Raw genomic sequence first — 24,233 nt, 5'->3', positions numbered from 1 at the left:
CCATCAATGAGAGAGACCTGTGCACTTTTCAAATCGGTGGTGGAAAAATGAGTATGTTGCTGGAGATGTGGGCCGCCGTGCCACCAATGTACTTACCGCGGGAGGGTAAACACCCATTATTCCGCAACTTTCTTTCCGCATACCATCACTCCGCATACTTTCATTACAAAAGTTACATGACTCCGCAATGCCATTATAACGCATGGCATTACATTTTATATGCTTTTACCACGCATACATTTACAATGAAATTCGTTGTAAATGCATGAATGGTAAAAGCATGTTTTTTTTTAATGTTTGGATAAGGTAAGTATGGGTATAGGGGTATATGTTTTGGGGTACTGAGGTATATGTTTGGATTGTTTGGGTATTTTGAGGATTCAGATATAGTTTTGGGTTAAGGTGGTACAGGGGTAGTTTTAGGGTTCAGGGCTAGGTTTGGGTTTTGGGGTAAAGGGGTATTTTTAGGGATCAGGGGTAGGTTTGGGGTACAGGGGTATTGTAAGGGTTCAGGGCTAGGTTTGGGTTTTGGGGTACAGGGTTATTTTTATGGTTCAGGGGTAGGTTTGGGTTTTAGGGTACAGGGGTATTTTTAGGGTTCAGGGGTAGGTTTGTTTTGGGGTACAGGGGTATTTTAGGGTTCTGGACTAGGTTTGGGTTTTGGGGTACAGGGGTATTTATAGGGTTCAGGGCTAGGTTTGGGTTTTGGGGTACAGGGGTATTTTTAGGGTTAGGTTTGGGTTTTGGGGTACAGGGTATATTTATAGGGTTAAGATGGGTTAGTGTTTAAGGGTGTTGGGGTATTTTAAGGAGTAAGGGTGGGTTATGATTATGGGGTGCAGGGGTATTTAAAGGGAGCAGGGTGGACACCCGGAGCTGGAATGTACAGAACCTGGGAAGAAAAAACAATGAAATATTGGGCACAACGCAGTTTTTTTTTTTCTGTAATCCCGCGCCCGGCCCACGCCCCCAAGCACACGCCCACTGCACACGATATGAGAAATGGCATGAAGGGCGGTATGTACCACACGCCCCCAGCGTTTGTCACGCCCCCCAGCACACGCTCACAGCACAACGCAGACACGCCCACAAGGGACTATTTTGCTGGCAAGGTTCTTTTACCTTTTAAATGTATATGGTGGGCGTCTGCATAGCCTATGTCCTTCTGCTGCAACTGCCCTTTCCAACGCTGTATTGGGTGTTGTGATTGGTGCTGTGGTTCCTGAGATTACCCGCCTCAAAGGTTTGGGCTCTCTCTTTACTATATTAGTATGGAGATATATATATATATATATATATATATATATATATATATATATATATATATGCAAAAAAGAAGGAGAGAACTCTGGGTAGGTCTCAGTTTAGGTGGAAAGCAGCTCCTGTTAGAGCACTCTCAACACCAGCGACACTCTAGATCTGCTCACCTCAAATGTCTGTTTTTCTATCAAAGTTTTTAAGCATAAGATTAGACAGTGCTATCCATGCCGAGATAGAAAATGACAAAGTCTTTCGCCATTTAAACAGCAAAGTCTTTAAGCATAGGACTAGTACAGTGCAGTCCTTGCCGAGCTGTCAAATAACAAAAGCCATTTATCACTCCAGGCACAATATTACAGCTTTGAATTGGTAAAATACCAACTCAAGCCAACCTGAAATGAATAAAAGCAACCCCTGACACAGTGTTTCGCTCTAATTAGAGCTCTTCAGAGAGGTATAGCTTTGTCCAGACACAAGGGAGCACCCAGTATTAAGTCAAAACAAAACCCTTTCAGGCATAGAGTGACGCATAAATTATGCAAAAAAGGAGAGAACTCTGGGTAGGTCTCAGTTTAGGTGGAAAGCAGCTCCTGTTAGAGCACTCTCAACACCAGCGACACTCTAGATCTGCTCACCTCAAATGTCTGTTTTTCTATCAAAGTTTTTAAGCATAGGATTAGACAGTGCTATCCATGCCGAGATAGAAAATGACAAAGTCTTTCGCCATTTAAACAGCAAAGTCTTAAAGCATAGGACTAGTACAGTGCAGTCCTTGCCGAGCTGTCAAATAACAAAAGCCATTTATCACTCCAGGCACAATATTACAGCTTTGAATTGGTAAAATACCAACTCAAGCCAACCTGAAATGAATAAAAGCAACCCCTGACACAGTGTTTCGCTCTAATTAGAGCTCTTTTTTGCATAATTTATGCGTCACTCTATGCCTGAAAGGGTTTTGTTTTGACTTAATACTGGGTGCTCCCTTGTGTCTGGACAAAGCTATACCTCTCTGAAGAGCTCTAATTAGAGCGAAACACTGTGTCAGGGGTTGCTTTTACTCATTTCAGGTTGGCTTGAGTTGGTATATTACCAATTCAATGCTGTAATATTGTGCCTGGAGTGATAAATGGCTTTTGTCATTTTACAGCTCGGCAAGGACAGCACTGTACTAGTCCTATGCTTAAAGACTTTACTGTATAAATGGCAAAAGAGTTTGTCCTTTTCTATCTCGGCGTGGATTAATCCTATGCTTAAAAACTTTGATAGAAAAACAGACATTTGAGGTGAGCAGATCTAGAGTGTCGCTGGTGTTGAGAGTGCTCTAACAGGAGTTGCTTTCCACCTAAACTGAGACCTACCCAGAGTTCTCTCCTTCTTTTTTGCATAATTTATGCGTCACTCTATGCCTGAAAGGGTTTTGTTTTGATATATTTTATATATATATATATATATATATGTATATATATATATATATATATTTACTCACACACACACACTGTCACTCTCTACACAGTCCCTTTAAAATCTACTGAGTATCCTGATTCTCTCCCATTTCTCTCAACTTGCCTCTCATCTTTACGCAGCCTCTAAGCTTCTCTCACTAGTTCTGCTCCTCTTCCTCCCACCTTTTGCTTACTCTCCACAAGTCTTACATTTTCTCCGTGGATTTTCTGTACTTGTCTCCTGGTCTCCCCTCCATGCTGTACTCATCCCCTAAATTTGCCGTCTGGAAAATTAAAGTTAAGAAATGCACCAGATTTATGATTTTACAGAAATGTAGGTAAAAATACAATTTCTGTACGATTCATCTTTTCAAAACTCAAATATCTGGTATTTTTATCTGAAAATAAGTGGCAATCCTAACTTAACCTGCCACCTCACTTCTTTACATTGATCCCTACTCCTTCCTTCCAAAAAGATAAGCAGCTCCTAACCTGAACAAAAAGATGAAAAGAAAACCGGCTTTGGCGAAGGCAGAGGATTTTGTTGGGCTGTCACTCGCTTTAGAACGGCCAGTGCAATCAATATCCTAAATGAGACTGGATTACTGACTGACTGCCCGTCCCAACTCTTTTACACACCTGATGGAGAGGGGTGGGGTGAGGCTAAAGCACTTTAATCCGAATAGTCGTCGGGCACCTGATCGACAGTGAAGGGTCTGTCTAGACCCTGTCCTGTTAATCACAGCATGACGCAAGGCAAGCCCACTTATACCCCTGCAGTCTCAGGCCATTCACATGGGCGCTGCTGGAATCTCCAACAGGGACTCTGCAAGAGGCTTGGCATGCTTACAAGCTTCTGAGAAGCAGAGCAGCATCTACCATGTGCTAGAGGAGATAAATAACCGGAGCCTGCAGTGCCATCTATTAGGGTACCAGTACTCTCCCTGGCTAATGAGAAGTGCCGGTACTGAGGGTCAGAAAATTCGGAAGTGCCGGTACTCAGTACCGGTGAGTACCAGCACATTTAAAGCACTGGTAACAGCCCCTTTGTTGCACATGGAATTAAGTAGGCATCTAGGACCAGAGAAAAAACAGGTATTCTGTGGGTGTCTTTGTAGAAGTATGTGTATATTCATGAGAGTTGTGTACTTTTTATATGTGCAGAGTAAGAGATGTGCTCATGTAAGTGCTAGATGATGTGAATAGTGTGAATGAGTGCAGCATGAGTGGTGTGAGTGTAGACTAAAAAATGTGCCAATGTGGGTGTCGGATAAGCTGCATGAATGCAATGTGAGAGGAGGGCCCATGTGATTGTTGGGTGACAGTAGTGCATGCAGAGTGAGAGGAGTGAGTGCAGGGTGGTGTGAGTGGTATGCCTGTGTGTAGTACAGTGAGAGCAGCAAGAGTGAAGGGTGATCTATGAGAGTGACTGGTGAGTGCATGTTGAGAGGAGTTAGTGCTGAGTGAGTGGTGTGTCCCTTAGAGTTCCGGGCAGACTACTGTCACTGAGGCAGGATGAACAGAGTGCCTGAATAAATGCAGGCAGAGAGGTTTGTCCATGTGAGTGCAGGGTACAAAGAGTAAGTGCAGGGTGAGTTGTGTGATCCAGGGTGAGTGCTGTGCTTGTTTGTGTGGTGAAAGTGGCTGGGTGAGTACTGTTCCCATGTTAGTGAAGATGTGAGTGAAGGGTGAGCTGTGTGAGTGACAGGAGTGCCTAAGTGAGTAAACAGTGAGCGATGTGACAGTGTAAGAGTAGCGATAGAGGAGTGAATGCGGGGTGATTGATATGACATGGGTTTGGGTGTGGGTGAAAGTGCAGGGTGGGAAAAATGAATGCATGGTGAGTGATGTCCTTGTTCGAGCGAGATTGCAGAGTGAGCAGTGAGAGAGATAGGTGAGTGGTGTCACATGACTGCAGGGTGAGTAGTGTGCTCATTTAAGTGCTGGGTGAAAAGCATCAGTTCATGTTGAGGTGCGTGAGTGCAGTGTGATCCACGCAGGGTGAGCGGTGAGCTCATGTGACCACAGGGTAAGTGGAAGGAGAATGGCGTGAGTGCAGTGTGGTCGCTGTGAGTGTAGGCTGAGGTGTGAAACTGACAAGTGAGTGGAGTGTCATGTGCGTGCAAGGAGCGGTGTGCTCATGTGAGTTCAGGGGAGGAGGAGGGAGAATGGCGTGAGTGCATGGTGACCAGTGTGAGTGCAGTGTGATCGCTGTGAGTGCAGGTTGAGTGTGAAAGTGAAGGGTGAGCGGTGAGAATGAGAAGTGAGCTCTCTAAATGCAGAATGTATTCCCAGACACCTGGAGTAATTCAGCGTTGTATTGACGGCTGGCGTAGGCTTCAGATAGAAGTTAAACTATTGCTATTATGGCATCAATCAGGGATGGAGGGTGGAGGAAATAAATAATTTGTTGATCCTGTAACACACCTTCAGTCTCCTGAATAGGGTTGCCAGCTGATCGGATTTCTACTGGCACCACCAGTATTTTGATGTGCCAACCAGTAAAGAAATAAGCAGAATCACCTAAAGCTGGTATTTTTAGCACTTATCTGTGCATACTTTAAACAGCAAATATAAATAGAAAGCACTTTTAAATATGTTCTAGGACTGCCTTAATGATCCATGACTAATAATTAAAGGAAACAAAGACAGAAAAGTAATGTGACAAATGAATACAGACCATTTTCTTTATAGCCCTATTTATTGTCAATGCGAGGCCATTGCAGACTCTTTAACAACAACAAATGGGCGGTATTTTTCTTTTGGAAAGGTGGCATCCCTGCTCATGAGATGCCTTTTCACGAAATGCATTCTCCCACTGTGGCAGTAAAAATAAAATTCAAGTGTGAGGAATAGCAAGAGTAGGGACCTGCAAATAAAAAACAAATGACTCCTATTTTGCCAAAATAAAGATCACTTGTGTAATGAAGAGCAGGTAAGGTACGTCAAAAGTCCATTACCTTACCTGCTCTTCATTACACAAGTGATCTTTATTTTGGCAAAATAGGAGTCATTTGTTTTTTATTTGCATGGGTTTGGACTTTTTACACAAATGAATTATAGGAATAAGTTTGTATTTTCTTGTTTATTTGTATGAGTTATGATTAATTCTCATTTGTACCCTATGAATTGAAAAAAAACTTTGTCTAGAAATCTATATAAAAGAAAATATTTTTCGATATAAAAATTTCCTGTGTTGCTTTCTATTTATGTTTCTATTGTCTACTTAAGTAGCTTCATGATAAATGCCTCAGACACCAATTGAATTGGAACAGATATTCAGCCTATGCTGCAGCAGCTCCAGCTGAGAGACATGATGGGTCGTGGCTGAAGCCCTTTTCGTTTTTAAAAGAAACAGCAACCTGCGTGACAAGCTGGTACACACAAAACCACGCAATATGGTAGCCCAGACCCAAGATACCATTTGGGGTCTTCCTGCCTTGCAGAGACACTTTCCCTGTGGTACGTGTAAGGTGTGCCCTCTAACCAAAAAATCCCAAACCATAGAGATCGGGACCGATCGACCATGGATACAAAAGAAACTAACAAACTGTAATAGTGAGAAAGTGGTTTATTGATTCTCATGTCCCTGCACTTTAAAATATATAGGAATGACCACACGCAAAATGAAGCTCAGGATAATGGAAAATATGAGCACCGTGATGTGCAAATAACAAGCAACTCGCCTCACGTCGCTCTTTTTAGAGATGAACCATCGTCCAGAAGACATGACCTGGACTATTCTTGAAAAACCCTACATCCCTGAGAATATCACTGATATATCGAAATTTCTTTTGCTCAGAGAACAACGGTGGGTGTTCAGACTTAAAACTGACACCCATGGTCTAAATGACTGTATTCCCTGGTCTACGTTGTAAGACCTTTTGAGTTATGACTATTGGGGTCAGTGCCTAACAGCTGGGAGTTCCCTTGGGAAGGTTCCACTACTTATATATTTCTACCTAACATTGAGGAGCAGTGCACCAGGGGTCCTCAATTGACTATTACATTATTTGCAACGCTAGTCTGATACTGATTCTTCATTAATGTGCCAGGAGCAACGTCATACTAGAGACATATGTACACTGTCAAGTCTCATGCAATCCATTCTGACTAGAGACACCCTTGTGAAGGGGCACTGTAAATATATACATGCACACTATTCATGCTCTATTTCTGGCATACCATCTCCTTTGGCCATAGTCGGTCCCCACGAAAGGTTTGTGTATCTGTCAGCTTCATTAGCTGTACATGCTGCAATTAGCACTACGATCTGTATTGTTCTTAATGAAAGAGGGGACAAACGGGACCCGTTTTTCACCCTTAAACTACATATCCCATGATTCCCCGAAGCTCCCGCGCATGCCTAAACGCGTCATCACGCATCTGACGTGATCTCGCGATACCGGCAGCGGCGGCAGCAGTGATGCAGTCAAAGACGCTGGATACTTCAAATACCTTGAAATGTTCCGGCTTCGGTACCTCCCCGACGGCTTTGTTGTGCGCCAAAGGTACCGACGGCCAGGTAAGGACCCTGCGCATCAAAAATCGATAATGGCGTGATTTGGGGGACGCGCTATATGGACAAATTCTTTAATTAGGCAAAGATGATTGTAGAAATGTGATCGCACTGACTGTTCGCATCTCCTCACATGAGAAACAGTCTTTATGCTGGATATTCCGTGTTAGTGCACGTTGCACGCATTGTTAAGACTAGGAGGGTAGACATCATAGCCGCCATAGCTCGATACATAAAAGCTTATTTTTAGAACTTAGGCTTGCATAGTGAAAATGGAAGATTCCCTACCACTCCTTTATTACTGAAGGGGTGGACTGTCACCAATGGGACTAATGTTTTCTACTAAATAGCGGGGACAAGATCCCTATGAGTCACATATTGTAAGCAGTATATGCTTCTTTGGGTGTATTTTTACTCTTGTTGTCACACATTTTAGAGGCAAGTAGAGGGAGAATAGGTCACCTTACAAATGACTGTTGGTGTATTATGTTCCCCTATAGAGCAAGGCCTCCTTTATCCTGAGCTGTTGCCAGGTGGGGTGTGGTGTTTTCTTCATACTGTTGAGGTAAGAGGTCATGGAGTATAGTCCAAATCGAAGGACAAGTCTGGTATACTAATTATGTTATGCATAGACTTTCTAGAAGGGATAGTGTTATCATTTTCCTAGACTTTTGTGGTTTTCTTTGTATCTTCTACAGATTCCTCAAAAGATACGAGAAGCGGAAACTGTGGCAAATAGTCCTTAGAGCTATTTCCCTTCACAGTGTATCCTTTTGTGTTACCTTTTTTTCACTTATACATATTCTCACTTCATGTTGCAGTAGCATCACTATTATATATTAGGTCCTGAAGAAAGCGTCAGGTGGATTTTTGCCTGTTTCGCTGAAACATGTTGACCAATTGAATAATTATAGACAGCTATCTGGTTAAACTGTCTTTGTTTGCACTGTTTTTAACTTTTGAACGTAGTAGACAATAATAAATTCCTGGGTCTTACTACGCCTCAATTTTATATCTCACTTTTCTCACAGCACTGCACTTTCCCATACATTTTCTATTTACATTTGTTCACATCTGGTTTTGCCAAACTTGAAAACATCCTTGGGCTCCCCCATCATTAGGGTGGAGTTGCAGCCCTGTTTAAGGAGACCCAGATGATGAAGCATGTCACCTGGAATGGTGAGTGATGGGAATCCATACACATTTTGTATATTTTTATACACACCTTTTTAGTCTTAGTCCATGACCACACTCTTTCCCTTCCTTAGACTTCAGGATATATATATTTTGTGTTTATGTAAAGCCCTTTTAGCCCTATGGATGTAGCGCGCATGGCTTATAGCCTTACCATTGGTTTGATTCCTGGTCACTCTTGTTTACTTGCTTCTTATTGGTCAGCGCCTCCGGCTACCTCCTGGGGCTTCCTGTGTGTCCATTCTGTTGCCATGGACCAAATACAGCTTCCTACCTGCTGTCAGTGTCCTCCTATTGGCTGCAGACTCCTTCGGGTACTCTTTTCTATATTTTTGTGCAAGCACTCTTAAAGTGCATGTGACTGCAGTTCCTCTCACTCACCTCCGCCCTCCTCCTGCGGTGACTGTACCCTTGTGTTGCTTTCCCACCCCTCTCCTCCCATAGTTTCTTCACCATGCCCTCCTGCCCCTTTCTAATGTATGTCCTCGCATGTTTGTAGTGTACCAACACCGTCCTCCCCCGTGTCCGTTGTATCCCCCACCCTGCCCGCCTTCTATGTCCGCTGCTTTTCAAGATATAAAATAACATAAAAATTGACAAAGCCAATAGGTCTTAAATACCCACAACATATTTGCCTTGCCAATGCTTGTTTTAATCTGGCATGGATCTGACCCTCTTGGACTAGAGTTGGAAACCATTGAGATAGTTTCAAAACCTTCTTTAAGGTTGTAATGGCATTTTGGGTGTTATTCTGCTGATCCTATAATCTGGTGTGTTCTGCAGAGGGTTTGACTTGACGTGGTTGTTCAATGAAAGACAACTGGCTCCTTTTATTGTTTGAAAATGTATAGTGGAGAGATTAGGGACCATAAAAAAGTCGTGCATTTGTATGTATTATTTTTCAGTTCACTTGCAGGTGATGCTCGCAGGTCAGAGTTTTAATTCTGGAGAAAAGTTCATTTTATTGCAGTGTGCTGGTCATGCAAAGTTCATCGAAATAGGCGTTTCTGTTTTTGCTAAAGGGCTGTGGGACACCCAGCCAAATATCCCTGCTCCTCTCAATAGCATAGCAAGAATTCCAGGAGTCCTTGTGCATACAATCAAAATGGGCCACCAACTCTTGGTTAGACTCTGAGATGGCCGGCCAAACACTTACTTAGGGAGTGGAGCCCCCGTAGCTCTCCTCCTCTCTACAACGCTGGCTAAGAGCCGGCAAATGCAAAATAAAACGATGCAAGAACATTGTTTTCTTTTACATTTGCTGGCTCTGAGCCAGGCAGTGAGGCAACGCTCCTCCGCCATTGGGGGCGAGCCGCCGCTGGTTGAAAGTAAGCACACTGACGCACTGGGTCCTAGATTCAGAAAACTTAATTTTACCAAAAGAAAGTCAATCGAGTGCATATGTCTTTCTCATTTGGTTGCCCATTTGCTGGAAGGAATAATCTGTAGACTAGAGATTTATTCCAGGTTCTGTGACGTGGCTGCTCCCCCCCCACCCCCCCCGCAGACCCCTCACACTGCTTAGAAGCACTGCCTCTAATGTGGAATTTCCATATTCTGCATTAATGCAGGGCCCTGACCTGCTCAGTGAATTCATTGGCCCCCAGGGCAGAGCTCGGTGCTGTTTAGCAATTTGATTGGATGGGAGGGCGAGTATTGAATGCGAAGTAAGCTGGCTCTGGGGACTCGCACACAGCAGTACACCTGCCAGGATGAAGTATGGATGTCAGAGCACACGGTTACCTCTGCCCTATTCACCAGAGGGATGGAGTGCAGCCTTCGGGTAGAGGTAGCTCCCAGCGCTGGAGGGTTGGTGTGTTGGTGCTACTAGTAGTTGAAGTGCAATCAGTGCTTGAAATGGAAAAATGGAAGTGCAGGTACTCTGTGCCAGAGTGCCTTCTTGTTTCTGAGAAGTGCCGGTACTCTCCAATTAAACGTATTATGTCACTCTTCAGAAGTGCAGGTAATCTCCCTCTCAAAATAAAAAAGTGCCGGTACTCAGTACCAGACAGCATTGGCCCATTTAAAGCACTGAAGTGCGTCAAAAAAAGTGTAGGACCTCTTGATCCTTAGACTAGTGGGGCGGGGTCAGTGAGTGTGTGGGCGGGGCTAGAGATGTGGCTAAAAAGAACAAAATATTCTGCAGCTATTGCATTGGCCTTTCACGGTCAGGTCAGTGGCATAATGAAACTTGAGCCCCCCCCCTCCCTGCCTAGTACATAGAGGGGGCCCCCAGATGCTCCGGACCCAGTCAGGAGCTTTCAGGCCCGGGGCCCACCGCCCGTGCATAGTGCGCTGGGTGCCGCCTTGAGCTCGGGACCCCTCGCACCCCGGGGGCTGCGTGGGCTTTTGTTACGCCACTATCTCAGACAATTAGTGATATTTGTATTTAAAGTGCTAGGTGATATCACTCTTGTCACCGAATCACTGTGACTATGCGTGTCATTATTTTAACATTGCATTACACACAATCTAAGATAGCCTGCCACAAAATGCACAAAGTGATTTAGTGTTTATGTGAAAACAAGTGCTTTCAAAGTATATATTTTTAGTAATAGGCAATCAGACTGTACCTAGTGCAGGCATTTGTTGTACGTTTCCGTTAGAAGGAAGCACGCCATAGCTCCGCTGCTAACAACCTTACATTACATCTCAAAAAGAATACACCTTAGTCAGCATAAATGTAAATGTAAATGTAGTTAAGCTTATATAGCGCACAGCTACCCGCAGTGGGTTTCCCGGCGCTTGCTTAGGGAACCCTTCCTGGTATTCCCCTGTGAGATAGCAGGGTATCCACAAGGTGAAAGTCAGGCATCCCGCCGCGAGGGGCCGTTGTGGAGATTAAGCAAGCTATTGCCCAGAGTCGCAGAGTGTGAACCCGTGAGTCGAGGAGGCACCGGGGCGAGAATTATCGAGTCTGTGGAATTTTTAGCCCAAGACCCGCCGAGGCGGGGAATTGAACCCTGGTCCAGGACCGATCTCAGATTCCGGGTCTGCCGCCTCTAACCCCTGAGCCACACTTCTCCACTCCATAAAGCCTCAAGTGACTTCATCAATTAAAGCCTATAGTGGCTCCCAAGCAGCTTTTAGATTTGCTGATTAACCAGTAGCACAAATTTACGTTTCTTCTAGGTGCCTGGTGGGAAGGCTTGTTTCTTCTTTAGCTTTCTACCTCTCCCATGGCTTAACAGTACAGAACACCCCTCCCTTCCCTTACAGCCGGACGCACCTGAAAGTGGCCATTAACTGTCTAAGAAGGCTCGTTTTTTTAAGGGAAAAAGTAGGGGAACTGTTTTAGAAAATTAAAGATTAGGAAAGTTGTTCCCAACAGATCCCTCCCAATAGAGTGCTTAGTTTGTAAATAAAAAAATAAAAACAGCAAGTGCCAGGGCCCTTCCCAAGAAGCCACTGCAGCTGGCTTGCACCACCCTCTTCCCCAGCCGGCGCTGCCAATAACAGTACCAACGCTACAACTAGCCATCGCACTCCTGCAAGTGTGAGAATTCAAGTGTGTGTGAGAGAAGTGTGTGACTGTCCTGCATCCATCTGCAGAGGTCGCTCCCACCACGCTCCTCACCAAGCCTCCTGCGGTATCGTAGCTTGTACCCACGCTTGTGCCTACGCTTGCCTGCACTTTGTTTTCCAGCCTAACGCTAGCGCTATTGTGCCTGCGCTTGATTAGCGTTGTTGTTGTATGCGCTAGGACTGTATCCTCGTTTAGTGCGCTTGTTGCATATTTGCTGCCTTGGCTGTTTTTTGTACCGACTAGACCGGCGACCCTGCCCACCCCAGCCCCGTCGTCCTCACTTCCGCTTTGCCTGCCATCTTGTTGTTGTTGTTTTGTCCCTGCCTGCAGCTCCACCCCGCATCCCGCCTCCCAGCTGACCACCCCTCCCACAACAGAGTAAAGACTCGTATCCCCCAAGGAAGCGCTGTGACTGTCCTGCATCCATCTGCAGAGGTCGCTCCCACCACGCTCCTCACCAAGCCTCCTGCGGTATCGTAGCTTGTACCCACGCTTGTGCCTACGCTTGCCTGCACTTTGTTTTCCAGCCTAATGCTAGCGCTATTGTGCCTGCGCTTGATTAGCGTTGTTGTTGTATGCGCTAGGACTGTATCCTCGTTTGGTGCGCTTGTTGCATATTTGCTGCCTTGGCTGTTTTTTGTACCGACTAGACCGGCGACCCTGCCCACCCCAGCCCCGTCGTCCTCACTTCCGCTTTGCCTGCCATCTTGTTGTTGTTGTTTTGTCCCTGCCTGCAGCTCCACCCCGCATCCCGCCTCCCAGCTGACCACCCCTCGCCCCGCCCCCTCCACTAACTACTTATGGTAGAGCTTCTGACGCGCAGCGTCCACGCGCAGCGACCGCGCCCCATTCGCGCCGAAGGTGCGCCAAAGGTAAGCCCGTCTACGCCCGTCCGCGCCTGGACCGCGCCCAGCGCCTGTCCCCCTGCTCTATGCCGCTCCCAACCCCCCAGAGTAACTTATGATGCCGCTACTCTCCTCGCCCTCAACGCTGGACGCACCCCACTTTGCTGCGAAGCTACCCCAGGACGTACCCACGGCCCATTCTCCTGCCTCTCCTGTAAGTTCAACTGCGTCAGGACCCTCACCAAACACACTTCCTCCACACACAGCTCCGAACCCAACGACTTGAAATGCATCCTACTGAACACCCGCTCGGTCCACAGACATGCAACCGAACTCTGGGACCTAATCGACACGGCGTCACCTGACATCGCCTTCCTTACTGAAACGTGGATGAATGCATCTTCTGCCCCCGACATCGCCATAGCCATACCGGACACTTACAAGATCATTCGAAAAGACCGCACCAATAAAAAAACTGGAGGAGGCATCGCCATCGTCCATAGAAACACCATCAAAATTACAACCAGCTCTGACGTAAATCTCGCAACCGCCGAACACCTCCACTTTCAGATCCACACCGACCCCAGGACCACACTTAGAGGAACACTCATCTACAGGCCCCCAGGCACCCGATCTCAATTCAGTGACGACATCACTGACTTCGTCAGCCCGCACGCCCTCGCCTCCGAGAACTACATTCTTCTAGGAGACCTCAACTACCACCTTGACAACATTCACGACAACACCACCACCACCCTTCTGGACAACCTGTCCAATCTCGGACTCAAACAACTTGTTGACACCCCCACTCACATAGCCGGACACACGCTCGACCCTATCTTCACCTCCAGCAAGCACATCTCCTTCGATCATACTACAGCCCTCCACTGGACGGATCATAGCTATGTTCACTTCAGCTACAAAACAACCCTGACCCACAACCGTCTACAACCCATTCCCCGAAGAAAATGGAACAAAATCTCCACCGAACAACTCCTCACATCACTCAGCCAAAACATTCCCACCCTGGCAACGGACCCAGACCTAGCGGCCACCAACCTCAGGCAATGGATTACCCACAGTGCGGACGAACTAGCACCCCTGAAAAAACACCAGTCGAAATCATCCAGCAAAAAAGCTCCCTGCTTCAATGATGACCTTAAAAAATCCAAGAAGACATGCCGCACCCTGGAGAAGAATTGGAGAAAAGCACCAACTTCAGACAACATGGACTCCCTCAAGACAGCCACCCGTAAACACCACCAACTGATCCGATCCTCCAAGAAATCAGCACTTAAGAACCGTCTCGACAACAATTCTCATAACAGCAAGGAACTCTTCAATATCGTCAAAGAATTCACCAACCCTCCCGCAGCATCCAACGACATCACTAACTCCCAAGACCTCTGCGATGCGCTATCCTCCTTCTTCTACAACAAAATTGCCGACATCCACAACAGCTTCAAGAATACTCCCAATGACCAACTCACCCCACCCACTTCAGATCCCACCCCTCCAACTAACTACCTCAACTCCTGGAACCCAATCACCACTGAAGACACCATTCGCCTCATGAACTCAATCCACTCTGGCTCACCTTCTGACCCCTGCCCCCACTTCATCTTCAACAAAGCTGACTCCATCATCGCTCCCCAACTCCGCGATGTCATCAACTGTTCCTTCGACTCCGCCACCTTTCCAGAAATATGGAAACACGCCGAACTCAGCGCCCTTCTGAAAAAACCAACAGCAGACCCCTCAGATCTGAAAAACTACCGACCCATTTCCCTACTCCCTTTCCCGGCCAAAGTCATCGAGAAAGCAGTCAATAGCCAACTAGCAGCCTTCCTTGAATCCAACAACTCCTTGGATCCCTCACAGAACGGCTTTCGAGCCAAACACAGCACCGAAACCGCCCTCATTGCGGAACCGACGACATCCGAGCACTCCTGGACAACGGTGAAACAGTGGCCCTCATTCTACTCGACCTCTCCGCCGCCTTCGACACTGTCTGTCACAACACCCTCATACAACGCCTCAACAACATTGGCATACAAGGAAAAGCCTTGGACTGGATCATCTCATTCCTAGCCGGGAGAACACAGAGAGTCCGACTCCCCCCATTCTACTCAGAGCCCACCGAAGTCATCTGCGGCGTACCTCAAGGCTCCTCACTCAGTCCCACCCTCTTCAACGTCTACATGAGTCCCCTCGCCTCCATCGCACGTCAACACAACCTCAACATCATCTCCTACGCCGACGACACCCAGCTAATCCTTTCCCTCACCAAAGACCCCAACACGCCAAAAACAACCTTCACGAAGGTATGAAAGAAGTAGCCGAATGGATGAAACAGAGCCGCTTAAAACTCAACTCAGACAAGACGGAGGTGCTCATCCTAGGATCCTCCCCCTCAGCTTGGGACGACTCCTGGTGGCCTTCCGCTTTGGGATCTGCGCCCACACCCACAGACCATGCACGCAACCTTGGCTTCATTCTAGACTCCTCCCTCTCAATGTCCAGATAAGTCAACGCCGTATCGTCCTCCTGCTTCAACGTCCTTCGCATTCTCAAAAAGATCTTCCGCTGGATCCCCCTCGAAACATGAAAGACTGTCACCCACGCACTTGTCACGAGTCGACTGGACTATGGCAACACACTCTACGCCGGAATTACAACAAAATTGCAGAAAAAACTCCAGCGCATCCAAAACGCATCAGCGAGACTCATATTAGACATCCCGCGTCAAGAGCACATCACCGGTCACTTAAAAAACCTCCACTGGCTTCCCGTCAACAAAAGAATTACTTTCCGCCTTCTTACCCACGCTCACAAGTCCCTTTATAATCTAGGACACGAATGCCTCAACACCCGACTGTCCTTCTACTATCCCACCCGCCAACTAAGATCATCCAATCAAGCCCTCGCCGCAGTCCCGCGCATCCGAAAAACCACCATGGGTGGCAGATCCTTCTCCTTCCTAGCTGCCAAGACCTGGAACTCACTCCCCACCCACCTCCGCCTTACTCAGAATCACATCTCCTTCAGAAAAGAACTGAAAACATGGCTATTCGATAAAAAGTAAACCCCTCACTCCAGCGCCTTGAGACCCTCTGGGTGAGTAGTGCGCTTTATAAATACCTGAACTTGAACTTGAACACTATTCCAAGCCACCCCAAGCTAAAAGAATGTCGTGGAATAGTTTGAATTGTCATTTTTAATGTATGATGAATTATTAAACATGTTGTTATTCTCATCTCAAAATTAGACAGAAAGCGCCACCATGTGGTAGACTATCATTAGTGTTGGTGTTGAGTAGAAAGTGCCGGTGCCAAGCCCCAGTAAACCAGTGGCTTAAATTAAGCACTGGGGCCCCATTTCAACTATTTAAGTTGAGACCATAGTTCGGGGACTCAGCTTATAGTCCTTACAAGTATATGTTGAGACCTGAATGGGAATATGCCTCCTTACGACGTATGCTTTTTTCCCGCAGTGAATTACAACGCAGTCTTTACAAAGACTGTGTTGTAACAACGCATACCATTACCCCGTAAGTCGTAACACCGACATGCTCTAGTGGGGGTGCTGGATGTTGGCATAGTATAATCTACTATTCCAACTCCAATATGTGCAACAGTAGGGAAGGTGTTGGATTTTAAATCCAACACCTTCTGACCTCTCCACAAGTTGTTGTTCCGACTTGCGAAATAGTGGTATGCGTCGTTACAACGCAGTCGTTGTAACAACCGCATTGTAATTGCCTGCGGGGAAAAGGATTTGTGATAAACATTGTTTACCCCTGAATGGTAGTAAGGATTTCAAGGCTGAGAGAATCTCTTGGTGGCCTGGGGGTCTCCACCTAATGATGAACATAACAGAGCCCCCTTGAGTAACTCCCGCATTATCCCAGGTGTCTGGCACCCTCAGACTTATTTTGTGTTTTATTGTTTGACGAAATTTGAGTGTTTGACATCTATGGCACTTACCAGACATAAAGTGAAATGCTTAACTTAATCTCTGCCACATGCAATCATCCAGGTACGCAATCATCCAGGTACGCATTCAAGTCCTACTTTGTTTCCTCCATCATGACACCTGAAACAGGAACAAGCAATATGTAAATCATCCCAAGTCCTGCTCCAATAGGAACAGTCCAGCCTGAACTGCCAGATAGGGTCCACTTTGGACAGGAACAAAAGACCCCCAGACTGGTTTCGGCCTTCTTGGCCTTGTCGGTGAGTTACCGCTTGGTTCCAGTTGCACCGTGAGCGTCAAGTCCATGTGTGGACATGGCCCTCACACTTAAGACGTCGCACAAAGTGATGAAGGAGCAATTTCTTCCATAGGCAAAAGTATGAAGAGCAGAAGTTTATGAAAATTCATCAATCAAACATTTATTTAAATAAAATCCCAAACTATGCAAAGACTGTGCACATTGGTAGAATATCATGACTTTGTTTTCAGTAGCCCCGCCCTAGTGGCAGTGCACTTCTCTGTTTTTGTCACTCATCCTCTGTGGCCTGTCACTCATTTAGTGTTAATGCAGGACTGGTGTGAAAGTAGGGAGAGCCTAGCTTGTCGGTGGTGGGAAAGGAAATCTGTAGTTGCCTGGTTCACCCAGGGCAGATGGAAGGGACTAGTCACTAGGGTATGGTGTGTCTGTGCTTATTTTACATTGTAGAAAGGTCGGTTGGGTTTGTGCAGTAAACATACTGCAGTACGTTTGTCTTTCTGTTATGGAAACCTATGTAAAAGTCTGAGTTTCTAACTGAGATTCGAACCCTCGGCCTCAAGGGCACGCACGAGTGTCTTCACAGTGGGCTTCAACCCACTGAGCTATCGTTTGAGGGACCAATGTACCTTTTGTGTGATCTTGCACCATCGGAAGGCCTAGAGTGGCACCCCAGTGGCTCCACTTCCTCCTGCTTGGGGGGGCCGGAGACTCCATCTGGTTGTATACTGGGTGGGGGGAGGGAGGGGGTACACAACCCGTCAGGTCCGTGTCTGCACAACCACAGCCGCGCAGGGGCGGATTGGCACTGCGGTCACTCGGGCATGGGCCAAAGGGCCGGTGTCTCAGTGCCCTCTGTGGGCCGGTTTCCCCCCCTTTACCAGTCCACAGAGAGCACTGACAGGGAGAGGAAAGCAGCTTCGCTGTGCAGCCGGACATTCAGCGATGATCAGCTGTGGCCTCCCCTTGACCCCCTGCCCTGTCAAGCAATCATGCTGATGGTGGGCTGATTGTGTGCCAGAATCAGCCTCCCAGGGGGCAGGTGTTGCTCAGGCCTATGAGCCATTTTGACCTCTGCCCCCCTGGGGCCCCGCAGCCCAGAAACAGTGCTTGCATTAGTCCTCGCCCACAGCCCTTCTCATGCAGGGCATAGTGGGCAAGGAAGAATGGGTCTCACTATGGGGGCCAGGTGATGTGGGGAACTCGCACCAATCTTCACCTTAGCCTCACCCTCACCCCCATGGATGGCCCAGAATCTGAGTGTTTGCTTTAGCCCCTCTCCTGGCTGCCACGCCATTGCCCTGAGGCACTGAAGGGCTGGGGAGGGCTGAATAATTTAGGAATAGCTGGGGCCTCTCTGTTTTTCAGGTGCTCCTGCGCTGGAGGGCTGGGGAATCATTTTTTAAGAGAAAGGGGCCTCTCTGTTTTTCAGATGCTCCTGCGCTGGAGGCTGGGGAATCATTTTTTGAGAGAAAGGGGCCACACTGTTTTCAGGTGCTGCTGCGCTGGAGGGCTGGGGATTCATTTATTAAGAGAAATGGGCTTCGCTGTTTTTCAGGTGTTCCTGCACTGGAGGGCAAAGGAATCATTTTGTAATAGAAAGGGGCCTCTCAGTTTTCAGATGCTCCTGCGCTGGACGGCCGGGGAATCATTTTGTAATAGAAACGGGCCTCGCTGTTTTTCAGGTGCTCCTGCTCTGGAGGGCTGGGGAATAATTTATTAAGAGAAATGGGCCTCTCTGTTTTTCAGGTGCTCCTGCGTTGGAGGGCAGAAGATAGGATAGGATAGGATAGGATGTTGATTTATAAAGCGCGAATTGTTGCCCGGGGGCATCCAAGCGCTGAAAATACCAGGACCGACCAGATAAACAGCAGAAGGAGGAGGAATTAGACTGGATGGAATAGGAATATATTTGTAATAGAAAGGGGCCTCTCTGTTTTTTCAGGTGCTCAGCTTGTAGGACATTGTCACCTTGGCCCTGTGTCCTTCCCCAGAGCAATATCCTCCCACTTAAATTCCTTGTGTGTTTCATGAAAGGGCACGCCTGCGAATATAGGCCACGCCCGTGAATGTGGGCCACGCCCCGCGAATGTGGGCCACTTTTTTCGTCAGTGCCCGGGCCAAATTGTGATCCTAAACCTACCCTACAGCCGCGCTCCCCGTCCCGGCCAGGTTACGTAATGAGATGTGATGCTCTGCATGCACCGGCCGCGGTGAGAGGGTGGGGGGGTAGAAGGGGGGGTGGATGAGGGGTACACTCGTACCAGGCCCGTGTCTGCACAACCACAGCCGCGCTCCCCGTCCCGGCCAGGTTACATAATGAGATGTGATGCTCCGCTTGCGCGGGCGGGGCGCGGTGTTTGGCGGAGGGGAAGGGGGGGCAGGCTGATGGTTACACTCGTACCAGGCCCGTGTCTGCACAACCACAGCCCCCCCCTTCCTTCCTGGCCGGGTTACATAATGAGATGTGACCCTCTGCATGCGCCGAGGCGCGCCGCAAATGCGGTGCAATGAAGCGGGCTCGCAAAACATCATGTCCCGAGTACGAGGCTACCCGGGCGGATATTTTTAGAGGGAAAACTTCATTTATCATTCATGACTACTGTTCAGAAACCTCCCCGGCAGTCCTGGCAAGGTCGTGTGAAGGGAGGAAGTAGGAGCAAAGCTTCTACGCACGGAGCTGGAGGAGGGTGGCTGCCCCGTACCGCACCCCGAAGGTGATCACAGCACCCCTTTGTGTCACACCACACGCCTTCCCTTAGCCACCAGCACTCTGCGTGCTGGAAGTTGCAGATTCGCGTTGGGCAACAATCAAGTGTGTGGCAGGGATTTAAGTAAGAGCAAAAACCGGTGTGTGTGACGTGGGGGGGATTACGTATGCAATTAAAGGTGTAAACAAGTCAACTTAATTTCGGTGATTTCCGTAGTGTGCCACCTGACCGGTGTTTGGGGACCTCTTTTAGCTTCCGGTTGTTGCATCCAGATATATGACACAACAACCAGGGCTCGAGTCTTGGTACCACGCGGGTGGACGGCGTTCCCCCACTTATTTTACCGGGAGCTTGATAACTGGAGCAAATCGAGCCACACATTCACTTTTTGGCCTCTCTGGGGCGAGATCGGAGCTCATTCAGAACGCTGCTCACGCGCTGGCTTCTCTGATTCAATCGCTGGCTTCGCTGATTCAATCGCATCTAAGGGGTGAGCGAGGGGAGGCAATGAGTCTGATGGTGCAAGCCACCTTTCGTTGTGACGTCAGCGTCCCCCCCCACTTCTTTTTTTATGACTTGTGCCCTGACAACAACTGACGTATACCTAAGACCTGTCACGACTGTTGGCTCTGTGAATGGTTGTTAGCTGCTTCAGATAAATTCTATAGTGCTTACTATCCCTGACAAGGCGTTGAAGCACTTTACACTGGGCAGCCTCTACTCCAGAACCCAGGGTTAGTGATTAGTTCAGTGCTATTGGAATTACTCTTGTGTGCTCAGCAAACCACCCCAGGCCTTTATTCCAGATTGATAGATTACATTAACGGAGTTATGTGGGATCATTAGCAGTGAGGTGGTGTGTGAGTTCATGCAGATGGTCAGTGGGGTTCGTAGATGTGCTTGAGGATGTAGGGTATTAGGTTGCAGGGGAATGATCTTGTAGAAGGAGAGGCTTTGATCTTTGATATGAGGTGGTTGTGGTCTTTGATATAAGGTGGGGGCAGTTTTCAGAGATATAATCACAGAGATATTTATAAATAACTGACTAATATCCACCACTCAAATTACTTTCATATTTCACCATACTAATTCACCACTAATCCTTAATGGGTTTCCGGAGTAGCATGCTACTCGCCACAAAATAGCTCTTTAAACACCCCAGCAGAGGTAACAAACCTTTTTTCCTCTTCTATCCTTCCGAATCCAAATAACTTATAAGCTATCCACCACTTAAAATTACTTTCATATTTCACTATACTAATTCAACACTAATCCTCTATGGGTCCCAGAGTAGCGTGCCACTCACCAAAAAGGCGCTTTGACTCCTTGTCAGGGGTAGTAAGCGCTATATAAATGCAATTATAATATAATGCAATATTGAGGCAAACATGCTTGTGACGTAGAGCAGGTTGTGCTCAGAGGGAGTAGGCATGCTGCTGAGGTTGTAAAGTAAGGAGGGCGCCACATGAAAGAACAAGCATTAGAAATGCAATCGGGCTCGGATTTATTTGAGTTTGAGCTAATGGCATTGTAAATGCCAATGTATTGTTGCTATGTGTTATGGAGTGTGTTCATGTGGTGTGTACTGCCAGTGATCTCCTTGTGAGTGTGAGAATATTGCACCGTTACTGCCTGTGATGTCCTTCTTGTGAGTGTGAGAAGCTTGCACCTCTGCTGTCTGTGGTCTCCTTGTGAGTGTAAGAAGCTTGCACTGCTGCTGCCTGTGATGTCGTTCTTGTGAGTGGGAGAAGATTGCACCTCAGCTGCCTGTGGTCTCCTTCTGAGTGTAAGAAGCTTGCACAGCTGCTGCCTGTGATGTCCTACTCACTACTCTACTCACTACTCTACTCACTACTCTGCACTCACTACTCACTACTCTACTCACTACTCTACTCACTACTCTACTCACTACTCACTACTCTGCACTCACTACTCACTACTCTACTCACTACTCTACTCACTACTCTGCACTCACTACTCACTACTCTACTCACTACTCTGCACTCACTACTCTACTCACTACTCTACTCACTACTCTACTCACTACTCTGCACTCACTACTCTACTCACTACTCACTACTCTACTCACTACTCTACTCACTACTCTGCACCCACTACTCACTACTCTGCTCACTACTCACTACTCTGCTCACTACTCTGCTCACTACTCTGCTCACTACTCTACTCACTACTCTACTCACTACTCTACTTACTACTCACTACTCTACTCACTACTCACTACTCTACTCACTACTCACTACTCTGCACTCACTACTTTACTCACTACTCTACTCACTACTCACTACTCTGCACTCACTACTCACTACTCTGCACTCACTACTCACTACTCTACTCACTACTCTACTCACTACTCTACTCACTACTCTGCACTCACTACTTTACTCACTACTCTACTCACTACTCACTACTCTGCACTCACTACTTTACTCACTACTCTACTCACTACTCACTACTCTACTCACTACTCTACTCACTACTCTGCACTCACTACTCTACTCACTACTCACTACTCGACACTCACTACTCACTACTCTACTCCTCACTACTCACTACTCACTACTCTCTACTCTGCACTCACTGCTCTACTCACTACTCTACTCACTACTCGCCACTCACTACTCACTACTCTGCACTCACTACTTTACTCACTACTCTACTCACTACTCACTACTCTACTCACTACTCTGCACTCACTACTCTACTCACTACTCTACTCACTACTCACTACTCGCCACTCACTACTCACTACTCTACTCCTCACTACTCACTACTCTCTACTCACTACTCACTACTCACTACTCTACTCACTACTCTCCACTCACTACTCTCCACTCACTACTCTGCACTCACTACTCTGCACTCACTACTCTCCACTCACTACTCTGCACTCACTACTCTGCACTCACTACTCACTACTCTGCACTCACTACTCACTACTCTGCACTCACTACTCTGCATTCTGCACTCACTACTCTGCACTCACTACTCTGCACTCACTACTCACTACTCACTACTCACTACTCTGCACTCACTACTCTGCACTCTCTAATCACTACTCTGCACTCTCTACTCACTACTCTGCACTCACTACTCTGCACTCACTACTCTGCACTCACTACTCTGCGCACTCACTACTCTGCGCACACTACTCTGCACTCACTACTCACTACTCTGCGCACACTACTCTGCACTCACTACTCACTACTCTGCACTCACTACTCTGCACTCACTACTCTGCACTCACTACTCTGCGCACTCACTACTCTGCGCACTCACTACTCTGCGCACTCACTACTCTGCGCACTCACTACTCTGCGCACTCACTCCTCTGCACTCACTCCTCTGCACTCACTACTCTACACACTCTCTGCACACTCTCTCTGCCCACTCACTCTGCACTCACTACTCTGCACTCACTACTCTGCACTCACACTCTGCACTCACACTCTGCACTCACACTCTGCACTCACACTCTGCACTCACTACTCTGCACTCACTACTCTGCACTCACTACTCTGCACTCACTACTCTGCACTCACTACTCTGCACTCACTACTCTGTAGTAGTAGTAATGCAATCCATCACAATACTCCAGGTTACCTGGCTCAAAAACTTACTCTTTCCGGAGTTAACCGACCCTCTAGGAGCAAAACAGACTTACTTCTGAAACCGGCTCGTTTCCGCAAGAAAAAGACTTATGACCGAGCATTCTCAGGAGCAGCACCAAGAATTTGGAATGCACTCCCACCAAACATTAGAAGAATCACATCCATCGCAACCTTCAAAAAGGAAGCAAAATCATTCTATATGAGCAAATTTCTCCCATAGGACTGATTGGACGACAGCTTGTCTATAATTTGATCACTTATATATAAATTGCTCACTTGCATTCAGTGCTCCGCTATCCAATGTTGGTACAAAGATGATCCTGTTATTTAGATATGCCTTGGTCACTCAAATATTGACTGTATATATGTTGATATGCTATACTGAAGTGTGATTCTGTAATGACTGGTTTTGTCCTCGTATGTTCTGGTTTTTCCACTAATGTACTCTTTTGATGATACGCTACTGTAAAGCGCTCTGATACCCTACACTGGGTCATGTTCGCGCTATAGAAAACATTAAATAAATAAATAAATAAATAAAAAAGTAGTAGGTAGTAGTACTGCCTGCTGAAATGCTGCTTTTTTGTTTTGTTTCTTCATTGCTGCAGGCAGAGGCTCTCATTCATACATACATGAGAGCAGCATCAGGATTCGCCTGAGCGCCCTAGATTTGCGGTCCCAGGGAGACCCTGAGCCTGTGACTGCTGACTAGGGCCATGACTGAAGTTGTTGTTAGTCTGTTTAGGCGTATGTACTCTAAGACTTTGTAATCCTGGCTTGCTTGGGCATCTCTTCAGCTAGTAAAGACAGTGACACAGAATATGAATGGGTGAGGAGTGACCCTATACGTTTTCCCGATTACAGTCCTTTCATTGC

The 24,233-nt window shown here is 47.1% G+C and overlaps 1 protein-coding gene across 1 annotated transcript in view; it reads left to right on the top strand.

Moving 5' to 3' along the window:
• AVEN (apoptosis and caspase activation inhibitor) overlaps positions 1–24,233 on the top strand; it is a 959,958-nt gene that overhangs the window by 652,908 nt on the left and 282,817 nt on the right. The gene's annotated exons all lie outside the window — the stretch shown is intronic.

This window comes from Lissotriton helveticus, chromosome 9 (assembly GCF_964261635.1).
Source record: "Lissotriton helveticus chromosome 9, aLisHel1.1, whole genome shotgun sequence".
NCBI lineage: Eukaryota > Metazoa > Chordata > Amphibia > Caudata > Salamandridae > Lissotriton > Lissotriton helveticus.
The sequence above is the reverse complement of the archived record's forward strand: the minus strand, read 5'-3'. Positions and strand labels throughout refer to the sequence as shown.